The sequence below is a fragment of the Hermetia illucens genome, chromosome 3 (genome assembly GCF_905115235.1).
Source record: "Hermetia illucens chromosome 3, iHerIll2.2.curated.20191125, whole genome shotgun sequence".
Taxonomy (NCBI): domain Eukaryota; kingdom Metazoa; phylum Arthropoda; class Insecta; order Diptera; family Stratiomyidae; genus Hermetia; species Hermetia illucens.
In genome coordinates this window covers 103,940,548-103,956,714 of record NC_051851.1, presented here as the reverse complement: position 1 = coordinate 103,956,714, position 16,167 = coordinate 103,940,548, and positions in this window count along the sequence as shown.

Here is a 16,167-nt window from a genome sequence, read left to right as displayed (position 1 = left end):
ATTGACTTTCCGCAGAATAATGACCAAATTTTGTTAGTCAAAAACCGGAAGACGATTCTTCGCTACTTCTTGCAGGTATTGATTCAATTGAAACTCAGAAATGAATACTAAGAAATGAGAGCAAGTAATTCATAGAAGCTGCCCAGGTGGGAAATATTATATATTTTCCAATATAATTCGACTTGTCTCCCCCTTGCGCCAAATTAATGTAAATTCTGTATATACATGCTTACACGTGTGCATACATCCGTTTGCATATATATATATATGTATAGATTGACATGTGTTGTACTGTATGCCAAAAGGTCTGTTGGCATTCTGTTCCTCTAATAAGGAGATGAGAAATGAGCTAGGGAATGTGTCACAAGTACATCCAGCGTACGCTGCGAGATTGTGCTGAGTAGCACCCTGTATAGTCACATATTTGATTATTTTGCAAGTAAGAACGGGGAGAGACCCGCTGTTTCGCTTATATTACACCATTATCTAACACGAGAAAATGTGTCAGTTCAATACAATAATGCCACCGTCATCATATTTCTATATTGACGACTCAATTTCATGAATATTTGCCAATCTCGAAGTAAACATTTGCGTAGTGCAGTATTATGAACAATAAAATTGGAACTGCCTTTGCTATGTACATATGTATGCTATAACGGGAAAAACTGTCTGAGTTCTTATGGGGGATGTGCACAATATGGTATGTGCTAAGGAGAAAGTATGTCCTTATTCAATTTTAACTTTCTTATGAGTGCCTTTTTAGTAACTTTCAGAATTAACCGTTTTTTTAAATGGAAGATATTCGTATCTCATGCAAAGGATCCACACTAGTGATCCGATAGGATGCACCTGAGAGAGAAAATGGGCACGAGATTGAAATTTGAAAGAAGTTGGGAACCGAAAGCAGCGCTTCTAGTATGAAATGTTTTGTGTATTAATTATGTTAGAATTTATAGTTTTAAGATGGTGCTGTTTAGTCCTAGTTTATTTTTATATTTTTTTCTTGTGGGAATGATAGGTGAATTCGTTTACGCACAGAGTGTTGGGCTCCCAAAACAGTACGGCCTACCTCTCCGGACTTACGAATTCCTTTCCCCAACGAGAGAGGAAGGAAGAAGGGAGTTGTTAGTTCAAGGAACCCCTTGCCATCCGGTCCCTCTATCGATCGAGCCATGTCCTACAAATCCATCTGCCAGCGTTTGCCGGCATCTCTCCGACAGCGTTGACTAGAGACAGCTTCCTTGTGAATATATAAATTCATTTACGAATTCCATCCCACCTTCTAGAAAAGAAAAAAATGTGATCACGTCGTCCACCACCCCATTGAAGAACACAGGGTCACACACGGTGTTTCTTCCAAATCTTGGTGCTGGTAAGGTTGAAAAGCTTAGCTCCGGCAGCCTAACTGCTTCTTGACTCATTTTGCTAAAAGATTTGCCACTCAGTGCATTTTACCGTTCTTTACAGGCAATCACCCCGAATCATTTTGCAATGTCCCTTTATTTGGACGTACGCATCCCAGTGTCGTGTCGAGAGTTCCAGCCCTTAGTGTCTCTTTCACTGGGCGCCGCGGTGAGCAACGCATTTTCGTACAGCGAGTTGTGAATTTAATTGCTTTTGTTTTCGATGGGAATCTCGCCAGCGTTTCGTCCCCAATGGAGCGGGCCGCAATAGTGAGGAACGGGTGTATCTTTGGATACAAAGACCTAACCCCGGTTTCCTAAGGCGAGCCATACGCTTAGCTGATCCCGAAGCTCACGGACAGATCAGCACTAGTCGGGAACCGCGCGTCCGCCACGTGCTTGCAGCAACTCGCAGCCATGTACTCGCTACCACGCGGGCGTGCACCAATGCACTGCATCACACACACGACACTAAAAGCAGCCCTGATGTGCTGGATTTTGCTCGCGCAATTCCCATCGCGGTCGAAAGTGTTCAAAACTTTTCCGTCTTTAGCATTAGGTGTGATGTTTAAACTAAAGATAGTCTCATTTAAAACCAAATAGGAAAGAAACAAGTCGGAATACCGGAAGCTCGCGCTTCGGATATAAAGGTTTTGTGTTCATCTTATCTAAGAAATTTCAACGCACATTTTTCTATCCGTATATAGCTACAAATCCAACATAACCCTTCATATTTTACCAAGCTACGAGACATACGTACATATTACAGCCATAGATATTACGCTCACCCTAAACAAACAAGCTGCCTATTTCCGAATACTGTACACATATATGCACGTATTTAAATTGATCGTACCCATATTTCCGATTTACTTCTTATATCTATTTGAATTAGGCACTACCCGCAAAGTTCATTAGCACGCATATATTATATACCTACATGCACACATGTCTGGCTGGCAAATAACTAAAAAAACTAAAACAAAGTAATTTTCTGGGACCCAATTCATAAGAACTCATTTCGTTGTGGATTGGCGAATTGATATGTGATGATGACGTCATGCAGGTTGTAGAGTGCACGAAATTCACAAAAAAATTGTAAAGTTTCACCTCCTATAACTTTGTCAATAATAATTGGATTTTCTTCATACTTGACCAAATTGTGCGTTATGTTCTTCATTATACGCATGCCAAATTTTGTACTTCTGGGATGAACATAAGAGGGGTGCCGGGTAAATTTCTAAAATGTGGAAATATACTATTATTAACTTTATTTGTGCAGATGTCGGAACCGGATATATTTTGAGGCCTAGATTTCTTAGAGATGCGCCACTGTGAGTTTTTTCAGATTTTTCGGTTGGATAGGTTCTGAGAACGAGACCTGTTACACTTTTTGGGGTCATATTTTGAGCGCTCACTCCTCCATGTTTCACCCAATATCAAATATTGCACCAGTTTCGAAAAGTACTGATTGAGACCTTTCAGTTAATACCCCACATGGCTACATTCTGTGAAAAAAAATTGGACCCTCCATTCACATGTATGGGGACGCCACTTACTGCATGTAAAGGGAATACCAGATTACATACTCTCACAAATTTTCGTGACAATCGGTCTAGCCGTTTCCGAATAAATCGGGTGTGACAGACAGACAGACAGACAGACAGACGGACAGACGGACAGACAGACACCGTCTCGATTCTAATAAGGTTTTGTTTCACACAAAACCTTAAAAACAATAAGAATGAAGATACTGTGTAGATACCCTATGCTCCACATCCGCATCAAGAACAATACATATGTATAGGAGATTCATCTCCCAGCGCATTCCTTGAATTTGTATGGTGGAAGAAACTCGACTTGCTCCTCGTATACGTAGTCTTCCTGATCCGCATCTATACGGGCGGCACGACTGCAATGCCCCATCAAACTGAATGCATCTTTTTCAGCGAACAGCGATATCGAAGCATCCTCGAGATGTAGCTGAATTACTCGTATTGATGATATCAAGTCTGACTTGACAAGTCAGTTCAACGTACCACCATCATCACCAACGGTGCAACAAAAGTGTCCATTTAAGGCAAGGTTTCCCACATACGAAGTTGATAACCGGCCTACAATACCCTGTCCAGTCGAATTTTACCCGCAACCAAACAGTTATGTCCAGATAGCCGAGTGGTTAGAGCACAAGGATGTCGTTCGGAAGGTCGCGGTTTAAATCTCACTGGTGGCAGTGGAATTTGCATCGTAATTTGACGTCGGATACCAGTCAACTCAGGTGCGAATGAGTACCTGAGTCAAATCAGGGTAATAATCTCGGGCGAGCGCAATGCTGACCACATTGCCTCCTACAGTGTACTGTAGTGTAGCATTACGGTCTTGAATAAAGTGCTCTAACACACTTCAAGGCCCTGATTCAATTGGATTGTTGCGCCAACGATTATTATTAAACAGTTTTGATTTCGTCCACTATGTACACTACAGAATCGTCCATCCTGTTGTAAGGGGAGAAAAAATTCTCACCCTCAAACACCGCACACAATTTTTCTTCCTAAGAACCCAAGTCTCCGAAGGATAAATGAGGATTGGCTAAATTTGACCACAATGTGAAATGATCTGAATGATATATTCTTCTTCAACTTTTGCCCCGTTCACAAGCGTTGTTGGCTCGTCTTGATCCGTTTCACTATTTGGCTCTATCAAATGCCTGATTTGGAAGCAAGCTCGCGGCTTTTAAATCCCCATCCAGCGTATCAAGCCACCTTTGCTTCGGCCAGCAATTTGGTCGTTTACCATCTACTTCGATGTTCAGACCAATCTTGGCAAGTGAATTCTCAATAGCGCGAATTACGTGACCATAGCATCGAAGACGCCTCTTTCGCAATTTTTCCACAATCGGTGCAACCCCATACCGATCGCGGATATCAAAACGTGTCACGCCACTAGTCCAACGCAACATCTTCGTCTCCATTACCGCAAGACTCCGTTCATTGTCTATTACAATCAGCCAACACTCAAAACGATAGAGGACGACAGGACGGACGACATTGCGGTAAAGGTGTGTTAGATTTAAGACGTTCATTGATACGTCGATTACAAAGAACAGCAATTATGAAATGCCACTTCATCCAGGTTGCGTTAATGCGTGAAGCAATTTTATAACGCAAGCATTGGAATCGCTCAGTTTTGTGCTGATTTAATTGTGCCTGTTTCATGACGATTGGTCGTCAAAAATTCAGTTTTATTTAGATTGAATCTGAGACCGTGTTGCATAAGGCGATCATTCCATTTTTGGATAAGTTGCTCGAGATCATTTTTGCTATTAGATGCTATGAGAACATCATCTACATAGAGCAGTGTGTAGGGCGCTGGACATTAGATATCCCGTGTCGCAATGTCCATAACAAGAACAAAGAGGAGTGGTGAGACGGCACTTCTTTGATGAACACCACCAGAGGTACGAAGCGGTTTGGATACACCCGCCATTCTTTGAACTTTACTTTTCGGATTGTGGTGGAGCAATTGACCCAGCGCACGAGTTCTTATGCCACTAAGTAGCACCCGGCAAACGCTTTCTCTAGATCCAGAAATACAATGTAAAGAGGACGATGCTTCTCACGATATTTCTCCATAAGTAACCTCGCAGATATCAATGCGCCTTTTCCGAAGGGCTCTTGCGAGTTCCTCGGTCTTTCCAGTTAGGGTGTCAACATTTAGCGTACAGACACCTATTTGCTTTGTTCGGACTAACCTGCTTACGTCCTGACACCGTCCATACGTCAAGAACTCCTCCCCATTTCTCGACAGGAGCGGGGCCCGTCTTGCCGCGTCGACTGAGGTGGACGGCCTAGCAAATTTCCGAGGCTTATTATTCGGTCTAATCATCTTGTTTCTAACAACATTGTATGCATTTTCTTGATCGACCTGTCGTGAGACCTGTCACCAAGAGAGATCAGGTAGGATTTAGCATAGTAGAATAATTCCAAATATACTCTATTTATCTTTTTCCCTGATCTTCGCATTTTATTTTTTAAGGTTTTGTTTGTAAAACAAAACCTTATTAAAATCGGTTCAATGTATGTCTGTCCGTCTGTCTGTCTCTCTGTCTGTCTGTCTATCTGTTTGTCTGCCACAGGCGCTTTTCTCAGAAACGGCTATACCGATTCACACAAAATTTGGTGAGATGGTGGGAACTGTGGACCCCCAGACATGCAGTGAGTGATATCCTTCTAAGTTGCCTGACCGAATTGATTCATAACGTAATTATTAGTCATTATTGGAATATTTTATGGTCATATGTACAGCGACCTGATTTCTTAGTGATTCAATTCGAAAAACAATAACATAGGTCAATAAATCGTAAATCGACACAATTAGCTACCTTGTAATGTAATGTAATATGACTATCAATGCTTTGTAGAGTTTATGAATAATGTAAATATTGCAATGTAAGAATTTAACAAAATACAGGTCATTTATTAAGTATAAATAGCAGGCAGTGGGACTAAATAATTCAAATGAACATTCTAGTTCATATTTTATTTCGACTCTCCCTTACCCCATAATATTGCTTCCTACAACTATTGGGAGTAATATTATCCTACCAGAAAGCTTATCTAAGATACCGGAGCGGTACAAAAGAAAGGTTTTCTCAACAACAACTCAACTATAATTCTTTCCTAGTTCCCAAACTGATTAATTGTACGGACCGTTTCTTTTAATTGTACGAACCGAAGAATGGCCAGAAGACACTTTGATGTTAAATACTTAAGGAGGCACAGCATAATTTGATGTTACTCCACATTTAGAATTGCATTCCGGAAGAGTATGTGCAGTACTCTTTTCCGTTCCTTTTTTCTGCTATAGGGCAGGAATGATGTGATCATAGTCCCAGATTTATGGATTTGAAGTTATTTAACTTATTTTGTTTAAGAATTGAGAGGTCCTAAGACTGCTTGATGTCTAAGCACCCCGACGAGTTGCTTCTGCCCAGGTGAGAAACCGTAAAGCTCTGTTCGCCTACTATAGTTATTTAACTTGCTACAATTAGACATTTTGTTGATAAAGTGCAATCTCTGGGTTGAAGGCTCCGTGTGCCCACTGCACCAGAAATGTGATTTTAAATGCTGCCAGGGGAATGTGCTTGGCTCAGTTGCTGGTTAGGCTTTTAAAATATGATTTGATTTAATTTGGGGGTTACTTCACTACTGTTATAATATCCTTCTACAGAGCTCCTTGGCTCCTTTAATGCCAGTCTGTTAAGGAGTGCCCTGTTCGTTCAAATTTGCCCCATCGCAATTTGATTATCATGTCCGGAGTTTTTCTTTACTTAAAAATTACGTCTGCACGCACGGGCTGTCCAAATGAGAAGAGCGGAAGCCTTCGTGCCGCTCACGTTCCAAGCCGCAACGGCGGCAGTGCAGTGCGTGGGCGGAGGGGAATTCGCCACGATAATGCAGTCGTGGTTCATGCCCCCGATTTGCCGCCACATCACCATTAGCAGAGAAATCCTGCGAAAGGGGTTACCGGGCGAACCCGCCGCTTTGAGGGCTTTTTTTAGTTCAGTGAAGGCGTTTAGTTTTCGCAAGGAGACCCATTTGAGCCCGCCCCGAACGTCGAGTTTGAAGGAGTAATCTCGTCGCTCCAGTACTTTAAAAGGGTCCTCGTAAGGTGGGTGCAGAGGTGGGGAGCGTCCCCCGTAATAAGGACCTGTGCACATGTCTCAAAGTAACTGGGGGTGTCGGCCTTCGGCGTCGTGTGTCGGAAAGGTGGCGTCGGTCACAGCCTCGAAACCGCGTCTCTGAGCAGACGCAGCATGCAGAGCCGCTTAACATATCCACCACAGGTTCGGTGGGGGAGTTGCAGATTCTCCCCGTACACCATCTCCGCGGGGCTGGCTGTGAATTCCTCTGTATGGACTGTGCGCAGGTTGAGGAGGACGAAATGCAAGAACTGTGACCACAACGGCCTTTAATGTACGATGCCAACGTTCCAACATTCCATCAGACTGCCGATGGTATGCAGTAGTCCTGTGACGTTTGAAGCCAACGGGCTTGCCTAACTCCGAGAAAAGAGTAAACTCAAACTGCATTCCCTGGTCCGTGATGATTACGATTGGTACAATAAAACGCGGGATCCACTCTCAGCAGAGGGCCAAGGCACATGATTGTGCCGTAATGTCAGTTAGACCACCATTTAAACCTGTCGATGACTGTGAGGCAATACTTCTATCCGTGCAAGTCTCGCAAAGGGCCAATGATGTCGAGATGGATGGTTTGGAAGCGCTTGGTCGATCGAGGGAATACGCCTGTGGCGCGGCAGGATCTGCAGTATTCGAAATTTATTTCGAATGTTGCGGATGCGGACGGGTAGATGGCGCGGAACTCTCCACTCGCTCATTTTCGGAACGCACCAGGGGAGTGGAGAATTAGCGGTGGAAAAATGCCGTTGGTTGGGACAGTAAGGACCGCATGGAAATAAGCCGGTCTCTTCTGTTTCCAACCGCGGCGGCGTAAACATCACATCATATATAAAGATACATCACCTTGTGAATTTTGAGTATAAAGACTAGAAAGATTATATACATAATTGATTTCATAAGTTAAGTATAATTGTGCTGAAGGAATATATATTCATGTTAAAGTTTTACATAATTTTGACGTAAAAGCTTAGAAATAAAAGAAAGACTAAACACCAACTTCCTTTCTTCGTGCTTCTTGATTCTAAACTTCTGACACACGATGCACTGCCTGGCCCAACAGTTTACGTCTCTGTTCATGGACGGCCAGAAGTATTTTCCAGTGGCCAACCGGTTCGTCGTCCTGATGCCTAAAAATCGCCCGGAATGAATGGCCTAGGTCACTTGTTTGAGGTCTCGCAGAGTAAGTTGTATTTGAGCCGAAGTTAGGAAACTCCTTGAACTTGTATTAGGAGTATGTCTTTAGGTTCTGAAACTCTGGGTTGTCTTTATACGCCACGGCGACTGCCATACCATCGAGGGCGGAGGGGACTTTGACGTTCGAGATTCGCATCCCGCGAGTAGCTGGTAGTGCTGACGCGGTACTGTACATCGGGCTTAACCGACTAGGCGAAATTACTTTCAGTACAGATGTTGCGGTATTTCCAGAGGAGTGCATGAATGCGATGATCGGCAAATTTCTCGAAAACAATGGAAAGAGTGTCGTTTTCGCTGATGGAATTTTTTCTTGACGAGTTTAAAGATGTTGCGAGGTCTACTAATGCTTTGTTCTGCAGGTGCATCAACAGCCGATAATGACACAAGAAGTCCGTGCCTAAAATGGGGGTGCTAATGTCCACCAGAACGAATCGCCATGAAAACGTTCGACGTAGTGTGTGACTCACGTCCACCTGCCTGTAGCCGTACGTGCGAATAAGAGAGGAGTTCGCGGTAGCCAGTCGTAAGTTCTGCAGTATCAACGTGTTTGAACGGAGTACGGGGAGAACCGAAACCCCAGCACCCGTGCCGACCAGGAAGCAACGCCTGCTCAGAGGGTCGAAAATTATTAGGCGGCGCGGTACTGCGCTTCGGGTAGCTATCGCTAAGGCACCCAGCGGACTTAGTTTTTTGTTACGCTAATTTGAACCCCGAATTTGCGGTGGTACCAGCAAATTGTCGAGACGGATGAGTGTACCTACAGTCGGCGTAAGTGTCGCCACCATTATCTTTAGTTTTTCAATTTCCTGATTTGCTTCTCGAGGAACTTCCGCGACCACAGGGCGTACGTACAACTCATAGACTTTATCGGCCGTGGCGGGCAATACCTCCAGCAATCCCGAATCAGCGCAGGCCAAGATAGCGTGGGTGCTCTTCGGGAAACGCTGCGACCAGGGCTCTGTGAGTCAGCGAGTCCAGAGGCAACGCCCTGGACGAAACCACAAGTTATATATTTTGCAACTTCAGTGCTTGGCCAAAGATGAGGGTTCCGTGGACCACAACCGAGAAAGTATGTTGCTTTCCAACTGAGCCGGTCTGCCATTAAGTGGATGGCGGACTTAGGAATCCTTCGATTCTTAAACAAAATTTTAGTTTATCCTTGGTCGTTTTAGGTTTAAATTTTACAAGGCAGGTTTTTCTTCATTATAATTCATAACCATGTCGTGTTTTTGAATTAATATAAGGGGGGGGCAAATGACAGCTTGTAACCACTTCGGTCACGCTACTTCCAAGGCCAGCGTCTGATGAGTTGCCTCAATTCATAAGTCTCTACGATTGCCTAATGAATGTAGAGAAGTTAAAAGAAAATAAATCTTTCTTTACTTAAAAATAACGTCTACACGCACTGGTTGTCTAATCGAGAAAAGCGGAAGTTTGCGCGCTGGCCTCGTGCCAAGCCGCCAGCCGCGACGGCGGCAGTACAGTACGTCGACGGAGGCGAATTCATCACGGCAATACAGTCGTCGTTCATACCTCCAAAGTGCCGCCACATACTAAAACCATGTGTTAGTTTTGTTAAAAATTTTCAAATTAGCTATTATGACCTCACTTTTACTGAAGTAAGTCTATCACGGCTGAGGACGGTTTTGTCGAGACAGTGCTATCTAGCGATAAGGGTGTCTGATATCGATCATCATTCGCAACCAAATCTTAGCCTCTCTCACTACTTAGCCCTTGACACGCTTGTCACACTTTGGGTTAGGATTTAATTTCCGTTTAATTCAGGTTTTCTCTGTAATCTCCCTTACTGAGATCCCTCACCGCGGCAGGACATGTTATTGAGAGAGTAGCTAGTAGCAGATTTATTGTATTTTTTTCTACGTTAAGATGCATTATTCTCAGGAAGACAAAGCCTTCATATGCTTGGAAGGCCATGGTGAAGTATAGAATTAAATTTCACTCTTACAATTCACACACACTATAGTCTTAAAGCGATCAGTAATTCCTATTAGGATTTTCTGCTTTCATTAGTCAAACAAAGTGTTGAGAAATGACCATGAATGGTTGCTCAATTGTTTTTTCTACATGCCATGTTCCATTATGCATTCGCTATCAGCTTTTAAGAATGGATTCAAAAAAGTCAGAGGACTTGAATTGGAAGAAATTAAGAATTTTTTTTGTGACAATTCTATCCAATTAAGGCCGGCAGACGACAGTCTCCTTTCAGATTCATTCCAGGAACCTGTCCACTTAAATGATGATTGCAAAATATCATAATATTCATTATGGATGCTGTCACAAATGGGAATTCAATGACCAATTCTCTGCTTCATTTATAATACTATTATGCACTTAGCACTCGATGAGCAGACACCCTTTTTTGTGCGCATGGGAAAATGAATAGTTCCCTTTTAAATTTTAAATCTAAGATAAGCTTCATATTTTGTTTACCAACGTAGTTAAACAATAATCAAATCTAAGATACTTTCTGTTACCCTAAACGAAGTCTGTGTATTAGTATATCCTAAGAATTTTTCAATATTGCAATTAAAAAATACTTTCAATATTTCAAATTACAATTCAGAACGCTACAAAATACATGTAGTGTGAATACAATACTAAGTTTCTTATAATTCACCGTGATGCTGTGTGCTTCATACATATATATACATATATAAACGTATGAGGCACAAATAATAAACTTACAAACGAAGTCTATACCTTTATCCTTAAATATGCCAGCGTTCATCAAAGAAGCCTTTTAATTAAAACGAGGAATAATTAATGCCACCATCACACACTTCTTGATCTTTAATAGCGTTCGACAGGCAATACGTCACTTGGCTTCGGGATGTTCGTGCCCCTCCAAACTCTCGATTTCAAAAAGGCATAAAATGCCTTAAAGGTAATTGTATCCCCGAAAAAGCCTTAATTCCTTTCTTTCCCTTTCAAGTGACGATGCCGAATAAACGACATGATTAATAACGACCGCAATTATACACAAAACGGATATATCCTGGCGGCACGAGAATGTGAATATGTGGTCCTATGTGATGTTCAAGAAGTAACGTAGTGTTACAATTAGACATGGTGTATGGCTTCCCGGCTTATGGGCTGCTCCGTACTTGAGCATCCTCACTCCTTTCTCGGAACGGCACGACTCGGTGTTTTTAAAAGGTTCGCTGATGAGGAAAAACCGAACTACATAAATATTAGCACGACACATTGGAATACGCGACAACTACCGTGACTATATTTTACCGATACACTTCGCTGGGTTGATCCTAATACAAAAGGATTCAAAACGTTAACACACCCCAGGGAGCAAACAATTCAATTCATATGAACATGTGTGTAACTTACAGATATGCAGTGACTCAGCTTTGGGATCCAATATTATCAACTTCGCCGGTTCGATTCACATTTCTGGCAGCTTTTACATTTTGCAAATTTTGCCTGTTATGCATACACATCTCAATTTTTATGTGAAAGTATCCAATCGATGCACAAAAAAGCCAAAGGTTGCAGATGCAGATAATGAATGGTTTTCCCACTTTTGCAGGTTTTAACCATTATATGCTGTCATAGTATTATTAAACAGTATCACGTGTTGCGCTCGGCTAGTTTCCATGGACTGAAAGTCATTCGTGAAAAGTGATTTACTGTGATGGAATATTTTGATTAGTGTCTGAAATGCAATTTCCTTTTAACGCTGATTGTAAATAAGGAGCCCACTATACCTAATTTTTTTTTTGGGTGGGATAGTTGAATGAATGTACGCACGGAGTATTGGACTCCCACAGCGGTACGTTATCGGACTACCAACTAGACACTTCCCCATCGTCAGAGAGCTAGCCTGGGACCGTTTGTCACATTACTTCGGGCTAGTTCCCGAACTATCCCGCCTTCCGGAGCCTTCAAATCAGGGAATTCCTTTCACTAATGTGAGGAGAGAAGAGGAAGGGAACCGTCAGTTCCACAAGAAAATGAGGTGTGATAGGCGTCATCCACAACTCCGTTACAAGTACAACTAAGAGGCTTAGGATGAGCTATATTTATGACTTTAATGAGCACATGTGTTTTTTTTGCAGTTTGGAAATATATGAAAGACAATTTTGAATTTTTAGCTATTTACGAATGGAAAAATGTGCATAGGAAGTTCCTCACATAAGAGACACAAAGCGTCGAGTTTCCGGTATTCCAATTTATTTGTACATATCTGTTGTAGGTGAACTACTTCATAATTGCTAATAATGTGTAACTCCTAGTTTGAAACGAATGACTATTATCAATCAATAGAGAGCAATTGAATTTTTAACTATATACATATAGAACTCTCGTGCATTCAACGTTCGCCACATAGGGAAACGCAAAACCTTTTATACCTGTAGTCGGTGTAACTATATCAAATCTAGACCTCAAAACATAATCCATTTCGATATCTACGCAAATAAAATTAATAATGTCATAGTGCCATGTTTTAGACATTTACCAGAAACCTTACTTAATTCATCCAGGAAGTGCAAAGCTTGACAGCATTAAACATAATAATAATAATATAATACACAATTCTGGAAATTTAGCTATTATTAACAAATAGAAGCTAATAACAAGTCGGGAAACCGGAAGCTGGACGCTTCAGGTACAAAAGGTTTTGTGTATTTCTTAGTACGTAGCACGTAATATATGCGTATATTATGTTAGAATATCCACTTTCGGATGATATTGACATTAGTCTTGAATTTGCAAGGAAGCGACAATTTTGACGTATTATAACTTTGTTAGTAATAGTGCGATTTCCACCAAACTTGGTAAGATGATGAGGTGCTCAATATTGTACCCTATATTATTGCGAAATTTCCTGGTGCTAACATGAACTTAAGCGGGATTTTGCAGCCAATTGCTAAAAATTATAGTAATATACTATTATTAACTCTATTTGTACAGATATCAGTATGGAAGGTATTTCGGAGCGGATTTTTTTCAGAAGTTTCGGGTGAGTGGTTTCTGAGAATGGGCCCCATAAAAGAATGATCACTTTCAACCCCCTGCACTCCCCACCTTTCCAACAAATGTCAAAACTAAAACCGGCTTCGAAAAGTACTAACCGAGACCTTTAATTTGATACCCCACATGGGTATATTTGATGAAAAAAAAATTACACCCCCGTTTTGCATGTATTGGGACCCCCTTAAATTCGACGTAAAAGGATATTACTCACTGTATGTGTGAGCGTTCACAGTTCCCACCTTTCTACCAAATTTGGTGTCAATCACTGTAATCGTCTCCGAGGAAAATACGTGTAACGGACAGACAAACAGACAGACTGTCCGTCCGACAGACAGACAGTAAACCGGTTTTAATAAGGTTTTGTGTAAGCATAAAAGTCAAAATGTTGTATTTCATGTGAATTAATTGCACTCTATCATTTATATGACGTCGTCATTATGTAAAGTGAACTCATATGAAGGGCGGAGTTGCAGTTTGGAAATACATATATCAAAGAATATTTTGAATTTTTAGCTATGTTCAAATGAAACAGATTGGGAAACCGAGGCTAGACGCTTCAGGTTGAAAGGTTCGTTTCTTATGTAAGTATATTTGCGAGCAGAACTATCCTATTTGTACGTAGTCCGTATGTAATGTATATGTACATTTAGCATGTGAAACTACTCATTTTAATGTGATATTGACATTTACTATCTTGGGTTGCATTAAATTTACACGGAAAAAACAACTTTGAGCTACTGTGATGTTGCCAGTCCACTGATAGTTCCTCTGATCTCAGCCTCTTTACTTTACCTTTATGGAAAGTGGGAGCAGCTAAAGTGCCAAGCTTCAGCCTAGCCGACTTTGGGAGCAGCAATTGCTTAAACTCCACAAGAAATACGTAGTGTGATTTTGGGAGCAGCAATTGCTTAAACTCCGCAAGAAACACGTAGTGTGATCCTGGGAGCAGCAATTGCTGAACTCCACAAGAATTAAACACGTCGTGATTACCTTTGATAGTTCTGACGAACTATATATTTCTCAATTCATGTTTCCTATTTTATACAAAATTTGCATATACTTAGTAGACCTGTACTTTTAGATACATATGAATGTACAGTATATGGTAGAAAATATTACGTAGTAAGCAATGATAATGTGGATAAGTTTTACAGTATTTTACACTACTTAACTTTATTAGTAATAGTACAATTACTGTAAATTTTTGCAACTCTAGGATCAACTTAAGGGAGGTTTCTATTCATGGTAATCTACTATTATTATCTTAATTTGAGTAGATATATGGATAATTGTTCGCGCCTGAACACCGTATAGAACTGGCATCAAAAATTACTAATCGAGACCTTTCAATTGATCTAAAACATAACAATATTCGATGAAAAAAAATTGTACACCCCCTTCTTCATGTATGAGGACTCCTCTTAAACTCAACGTAGAAAGATGTAATTTACTGTATGTGTAGGCGTTCACACTTGCACCTTCTCACCAAATTTCGCGTGAATCGATATATCCATTTCTGATAAAAGTGCGTGTGACCGACAGACAGACAGATACTGAACCGCTTTCAAAAGGATTCTGTTTTACAAAGTGTGAAATTTCTCTCACAAGATGGACACAAAACTTTTATACCTGAAGCGTCCAGCTTCTGGTTTTCCGAATTATTATATACATACATATATAAATGTAGGGGACAATGGATTTTATTGGGATGATTTGAAATTTTTAAAATACTGCAGAAGTTTATGTGGACAGGTAGTGTAGAGAGCGCCTTAAAAACCGAACGGGTCAGAACAACCAATTGGAAGGTTATAGGCTAATTAAAAAATCTCGGAGTGTCGTATTTTTCGCAAGAGAAAATGCGAAAAACAGACAAACAACAGAAAAACAGAAAACAAGACTGTGAAGTCGAATTTGGTTGGTTTTCAATTAGAATCTGTTTATTTTCCTTGACTGACTGTGTCAATACTTTTGTTGGTTATGTTCATTTTCCTTATTTTTCTTTTTTTATCTATATTTCGTGAGAATAAATGCTTTGTTCATTTCATTGTATTGTACCATACATGTATAGATGTGCGCTTTTCAACCTCCTTTCCTAAAACAAAAAAGCTTGGCTTTCATAATGGAAGTTCTCGGTTCGAATCCCACAAAGGGGTTTGTATTGTGACTGAATGTCAGATACCAGTCGACTCAGCTGTGAGTGACCTGAGTCAAATCAGAGTAGCTGTCATGGGCGAACGCAACGCTGACCATATTGCCTCCTGCAATGTGCCGTGGACCTGAAGTGTATCATTAGGGTCTTGAATGAAGTGCTCTAACACACTTCGAGGTTCAGATTCAATTTGATTGTCACGCTAAAGAAACAATATACATGGGTATGACAAAAATATAACAACAAAGGAGGTGAACATCTTTTCTTTTTGCTTGACCCTGGGCACGCTTATATGAAAGCCTTTTTGTCATATTTTTTGGTACCATAATTTTCCTATTTCCGACGACGCGGGTATTCTGTCATTGTGGTGCATGCCTCCGCCCGAGCGTTTAAAAGTTACGCGAAACAGTGGAGCTTATGACATTCCGCAGCTGCCAAATTCCGCCCGCCACCAATATATAAAAGGCCTCCAGGACACGAAATCTCCAGGCTGTCGTTATCAGGTTCATTTAGAAAAATGTCAGCCTGCAGCAACTTGCTTTTTCGTTCTAAGTTTTTACTTTATGACTCACCTGGTCGCATCTATGGCATGATGTCCTGGGGGACTATGCGCATTAGTATCGTACATGTTGATTTTTCCGCTGTTTTCCTCATTAACTTTGTTCTCCATGGATATCTCGCCAACGAATCGTATGCAAGGGGGTTGG